The sequence below is a fragment of the Amblyomma mixtum genome, chromosome 2 (genome assembly GCF_055824585.1).
Source record: "Amblyomma mixtum isolate Tamu chromosome 2, ASM5582458v1, whole genome shotgun sequence".
Taxonomy (NCBI): domain Eukaryota; kingdom Metazoa; phylum Arthropoda; class Arachnida; order Ixodida; family Ixodidae; genus Amblyomma; species Amblyomma mixtum.
Window position 1 is genome coordinate 193284853 of NC_143013.1, and position 6433 is coordinate 193291285.

General features: G+C 45.7%; 1 long non-coding RNA gene across 1 annotated transcript; it reads right to left on the minus strand.

The window, feature by feature from the left end:
- Window positions 1-3001: 3001 nt before the first annotated feature.
- LOC149361954 (uncharacterized) lies at window positions 3002-5020 on the minus strand. Its single transcript, XR_016288468.1, has 3 exons — window positions 4944-5020; window positions 4058-4135; window positions 3002-3015 (listed from the first exon to the last, which is right to left on the minus strand). It is a non-coding gene; the product is annotated as an uncharacterized LOC149361954 (long non-coding RNA).
- Between the last annotated feature and the right edge of the window lie 1413 nt (window positions 5021-6433).

The following is a 6433-nucleotide window of genomic DNA, read 5'->3' on the forward strand; positions in this document are numbered from 1 at the left end:
TCGCCCAACTTTATGTTATTTTAATGTTATCTCATAGTGTAATGTGCTCGAACAGTCGTTTATTTTTTTCAGGATGGTCAAGTAAAACGTGTTATATATTTTCATTTTTCGTATTCCGTCATTACAGTACATTTAAAACAGTCTCAATAAATGACCGTAGCGCTTAAATCACGTTGAGAGTTGAGTGCTACAGCATCGGGTTATACATTTGGCGGCATACAGTCGCATCATCTTTGTTTAGCAGTGAGAGTTTGTATTCACTTTTTGGTTCATCAACTGCCATGTCTCCTCAGATAGCTGCAGTAGCAGGTCTTAGACATATGCATATATAATACTATAGGCGACACACTGTTAGTACCGACGTACACTAGTGTTAGATTCTTAGCTGAATGGAGATGTTGATTCTGGTTGTCCGTCACTCTCTAGAAACCAGGCTGCTCTGAGTACAGTCGACAAGCCGTGACGACATCACCAGGGGACGTAGGCTCGCGAGTTGTCAAATTGTTAATTTGTGTACAACGCACAAGTTGGAAATTTGTTTTCACATCACAATGTGTCGTCGCCTTTTCCGACTACACAGCTAATTTTGTTTGGGGCATCTGGGAGTTACTGGGGCGACTGCAACATTAGTGCCATCGCATTGGAATAATAAAACAAGGACTAAAGACGATTTCCGCATCACATACGTGGAGCACAGCTAAAGCGCCTCTCGGCCCCATTTTAAGCTGTTGTACCGTCAGCTTGCCAAACATTTTCTCTAGTGGATACTATCTCTGGTGACAATATCTCAGCAAAACATGTTTAGTCTTTTAAATAGGGGGGGGGGGTGCAAAAACGAAGCTCAGTATGTGGGACACAGTCGATTTTCTTCTCGCCCAACCTTTTTTTCTATTTTATTACTCCCATGGCAAGTGGCTCCACGATGTCAATACTTAGTGAAACCATGGAACACGGAAGGAAAATATCCATCCTGCCAAAATTCGGTTTGCCGCCTCTAAAGACAAAGACATTGGCATCTTTTAATTTCAATTCTACTTGAGCATGATTTCAACACAAGTGCCTGAGGGGCATTTCCTAACATAGTTCGTTGAAATATCTACCCACAGATCAGACCGCACTTTGTGCATCGAACTTCAGCACTTCGTCCCGTGCTTTCACTGATATTGTTTAAAAAGCAAAAAATAATTAAAGAATAACTGCGCATTAATGTCTCGCATGACAAAGCACTGCTTAGCCGTAGCTCCACCATTTGATGAACCTCCGCCGACTGATCGCTCAGCACGACCAGCCCCTTGTATATCCCCTATTCCTCCTGCAGTAGGAGAAATTATCATTGGATGAAATTATTCGAAGCAAGTGCACGAATAAAGTGCACGAGTTTTGCCTTTTGTTTAAATTGTTGTATACTGCCGGGAAAGCTATGAGAAGAGCCGGCACGTTGTGATCAAATAACGTAAACAAAATCTCCGCAGCTTTCTCGATTTTATGGGCAAAAAAATCTGATTTCAAAAAGCAATTGTAAGTTTAGGAGAACAAATTGCTCGCATAAGAGAATCTGCCGGGCATACGAAACGCACGCTGTTGTTAGCCCGATGCTGGAGTTATTGGATGCTGGTTTTAGGCACTATATGATCTAAGGAATATTATCTCAATACATCGTAGCGCTAAACAAAGAAGACAAAGGAGAAGAGGACAGGACAGGCGCGATCTTTCAACGTTAATTAGCCCGACTATCTGTTATATTAATGTTATCTCAAAGCGTAATGCGCTTGAAAAGTCGTTTATTTTTTTCAGTATGGTCAAGTAAAACATGTTATATGTTGTCATTTTCCGTATTCCGTGATTACAGTGTATGTAAAATAGTCTCAATAGAGGATAGTAGCGCTTAAATCACGTTACGAGTCGAGTGCTACAGCAACGATTTATACATTTGGCGACAAACAGTTGCATCTTCTGTGTTTAGTACTCATAGGTTCACCAACCGCCATATCTCCACATTTAGCTCGAGTTGCGGGTCTCCAACATATGCATTTTTAATATTATTGCCGACAGACTGTTAGTAACAACATATGCATGTGTAATATTCTTGTCTGATTGTAGATGTTGATTCTACCTGTCCGTCTGTCTCCAAAAACCAGGTTGTTCTGAGTCGAGTGGTCAAGGCGTGAAGATATCACAAAGGGCCGTAGGCTCCACAGTCGTCAAATTGTCGCTGTATCTACAACTAACAAGGTGCAAATTTGTTTTCACATCACAAGGTGTCGTAGCCTCTTCCGACTACACAGATGTTTTTGTGCGGGACATCAGGAGTTACTGGTGCGACTGCAGCAATAATGTCACCGCATTAAAATAATAAAATACGGACTACAGTGCATTTCCGCGTCTCATACGTGCAGCTGAGCGAAAGCGTCTCTCGGCAACATATTAAGCTTTTATACCGTCAGCTTGATAAAAATTTTCTCTTGGGGATACTATCCCTGGCGCCAGTATCTCAGTAGAACGTATTTAGAATTTTCAATAGGGGCGCGAAAACGATGCTCGGAATATGGGACAGTGGCGATTTTATCCCCGCCCAAAGTTTTTTTTTTTCAATTTTATTACTCCCATGGCAAGTCCCATGGCACAATGACAATGCTTATTGAAAACAAGGAACACGGAAGGAAAATGTCCATGGTGCCAAAATTCTGGTTGCCGCCCCTAAAGACAAAGACATTGGTATCATCAAATATCATTTCTAATTGAGCATGATTTCAAGACAAGCGCCTGAGGGGCATTTCTTAACATAGTTCGTTGGCATATCTACCCACCTATCAGACCGTGCTTCGTGCATCGAACTTCAACACTTCGTCCCGTCCTTTCACTGATATTGTTTAGGAAGTAAACAATATTTAAAGAAAAACTGCGGATTAAAGTCTCGCATAATAAAGAACTGCTTACCCGTAGCTCCACCATTTGATGAGCCTCCGCCGACTGCTCGCTCAGCGCGACCAGTTCCTTGTATATCCCCTATTCCTCCTGCAGTGGAAGAAATTATCATTGGATGAAATAATTCGAAGCAAGCGAACAAATCAAGTGCACGATTTTCGCCTTTTGTTTTCGCCTTCGATTTTGTTTTCGCCTTCGCCTTTTCGATTTTCGCCTTCTTGTATACTGCCAGGAAAGCTATGAGAAGGGCCAGCACGTTCTGATTAAATCACGGTTCATACACCTCACCACCCTCCACGCTCGCCCTAGAAATACACGGGATCACCGATGCCATCACACACTTTGCCACCCTACCCCCGTCCCTGCATACGTTGTCTATACAGACTTGCAGGCAGCTCTTCGTGCCTTCCATGGAAGATCCCTCCCCGTCCCTGCCCGATCACCCTTAGATGCCGCCCTCATAGGATTAAGCCCACTACCGGTGACCCTTCGGTGGATCCCTGGTCACATGGGAATCCCCGCCGTTCAGCTGGCTCCCCAGCTTGCCTGCGAAAATATACACCATGCGCCGGGGATCCCGTGGACGAGCCCACCGACGGAGCAGGCGGTCAGGGCTTACAAAAGCACTATCGACGAATACCACATGCAGCAAAAATTGGACTTTGCTGATTTACCACAGCCACACCTATCCTCATCGATCCGTGACGCTCGCGTTCTTCGCCGAATACAGTTTAATCTCCTACATACACCAGCCAAACTTTATCTATACCGGTACTCTTCCACACATCAGTGTGCACATATGCAGACATAGAACACTGCCTTGCACAGTGCCACGAAGCCATCCAGTTCCCTGCATATCCTTCCCCCCCACCGTGGCCCACCTGGCTCGCCTCCCTGGATCTAAGGTTGCAACGCGCCCTCATCGCCTTGGCCCAGGATGTACTGAACGCCTAACAGATAGGATGTTCTAATAAAAGTGTCACACCACCACCAACACTCGCAGATCAGACCGTACTTCGTGCATCGGTACTTGAGCACTTCTTCCTGTGCTTCCACTGATTTTGTTTAGAATGAACTCGAGATTGAAAGAAAAACTGCGCATGAAAGTCTCGCATAATAAAGTATTGCTTACCTGTAGCTCCACCATTTGACGAACCTCCGCCGACTGCTCGCTCAGCAAGACCAGCCCCTTCTATTCCGTTCATTTGTGCTGCGTTAGGATAATGTATATTATTTAAGTAGATCAAGTTATTTGAAGGAAATATCGGCGCACATCACTGCAGAATAGCGCACATCACTGCAATCGATGCTCTAATTCGTAAATTCTATTCAAGAAGCAAATATCTACACTCCTGCCGAATCTGGCTCCAGCCTGTCTATCGGTATTCCAGCCATTTCTGACGATGTAAACAGAGTTGGTAGCAGATGCGAGTACATCGACAGTATATGTGCGTATTACTTTCCCGCAGTACTAGTACTGGCTGTTCTGTAGTATCACAAAAGAAAGGAATGCCTCTGTCGCTCCATTTTACAAAACCTTGTGCCAGAGAACAAGAGTTAACATTTTTGATCCCGGCCACGGCGGTCGAATTTCTATGGAGGCGAAATTATAAAGGCCCGGGTACTGTGCGATGTCAGTGCACGTTAAAGAACCCCAGGAGGTCGAAATTTCCGGTGTCCTTCACTACGGCGTCTCTCACAACCCGAGTTGTTTTGGGACGTTAAACCCCATAAGCCAAACCAACAGTGTTTTTTTATCGTTACTTATATTTTATATTGTGCCATATAGATGTCTGTCATTTTGTATTTCCATTGGTTCGCTGCAAATTGCGCTCTTAAACGTAGAAAAATCTGCACCTTTTCAGATATAGCATCTGTCTGCAAATCCTCTTGGACGCGCTAAAATGAAGCAATCACGTGACGCCTGCCCCATCAGTTCTGGAGCCTTCTGTGACCTATCTAATCTGGTGCATGTGAATTTGCTTGTAATGTGATGAGGCGGTTTAATGCTGTCTTACCGGTTGACAGAAGAGCGGCGAAGATGAAGAAAACTGGGAAGTGATTTACGAACGCCATGACCAGTGCCTGGAAATGCTGAAAGATGACATTTTTTAACATAAACTTCTTACTAACAGTTTCAACTTCGAGAGACAAGAGGTCGTTAATAAGCACAACCACTTAGCTAAAAGGTTCTTGGTAACAATAGGTTGGCGCGAGCGATGACAGCAGAAGTACGTAACCTTTGCTGATGATTACACTACTTCCTAATTCAAAATTTGAGCGCAGCACATCAGCTGTTTCAGCTTTTAGATAGATTGAGGCAGAGAATTAAAGCACGATATGTGTGTACAATTAGGAACAACTTGTTATTTTTACACATATTCCTTCTTCAAGAAACACTCCACTAAAAGTTCATGATTGTCATGAAGGAAGCTTTGTGGTAGGAGAAATAGATGGATATACGCTCGACCTGCTGCAGCAATGCCTGGTTCCCAAAGACGAGGTATATGCAAGTATTTCGCGAGGTTGGCACAAATGACTTGGACCGTTCATGATTGTCATGAAGGAAGCTTTGTTTTAGGAGAAATAGATGGATATATGCTCGACTTGCTGCAGCATTGCCTGGTTCCCAAAGACGAGGTGAGTGCAAGTATTTTGCGAGGTTGACACGAAGGTTTTCGACCGGTTACCTCGCTCATGGCTCAGAAATAACTGCCAGAGAATAAACTATTTATATATGTAGGCGGTTTGCAGAGGCGAACGGCGACGGCTATGCGGTTCGACTAGGGTGGTGCACATATCGAGATCCGCCGCCACCGATCCTATGCTCTCACTGCCGCCGTAGAGGGGTAGCATTGAAGGATTAGCGAAGATAGCAATTAAGTTATCGCGTGAGCACTTAAGGCATCGCGTGGGCACACAGGAACGTTGCAAGGCGAAGAGCAGCAGCGTCTGACTGATGCCGCTGACGCTGCCAGCGAGTCAAGAGAACGTGGCTCTGCGTTTGGGCTTGGGATGCACGCACCGGGATCCGCTGATGTCGGGTAGGCGCTTCGGCAACCGGAGAGCACCGCGCGCTATCGCGCGGTCACTGTCACGGAGGAAGAGGTACACTCAGTGGTGAACGGCAGTGGGTATGCGTTTCTGCTTGGGCGTGAGGGAGATGGCGCCAGGAGCGCGCGCAGCTAGAGCAGCGAGCTGCCCCGGCTGCGGAGCTGTTTACGAGGGAAAACGGCGACGCCGCGACTGCAGGAACGGGCGCCAAAGAGCTGCGATTCAGCTATTCTCAAACCTGGTTAGAGAAGGGCAGCCATGGCGTATCGGACAATCATATGCTGCTTGGCGTCTGTAACGTTTAGTGCGTTCCGGGTACTGCCTAGGCAGCGCGCCCATAGGAATGCGGCCTGTGCTCCATGGGTACACGGGGCACACCACACGGGGCGGTGTTATTATAGCTCATTTTCAACATATCCACACTAGCGGCCATCTAACACGGCCCTCCGATCAC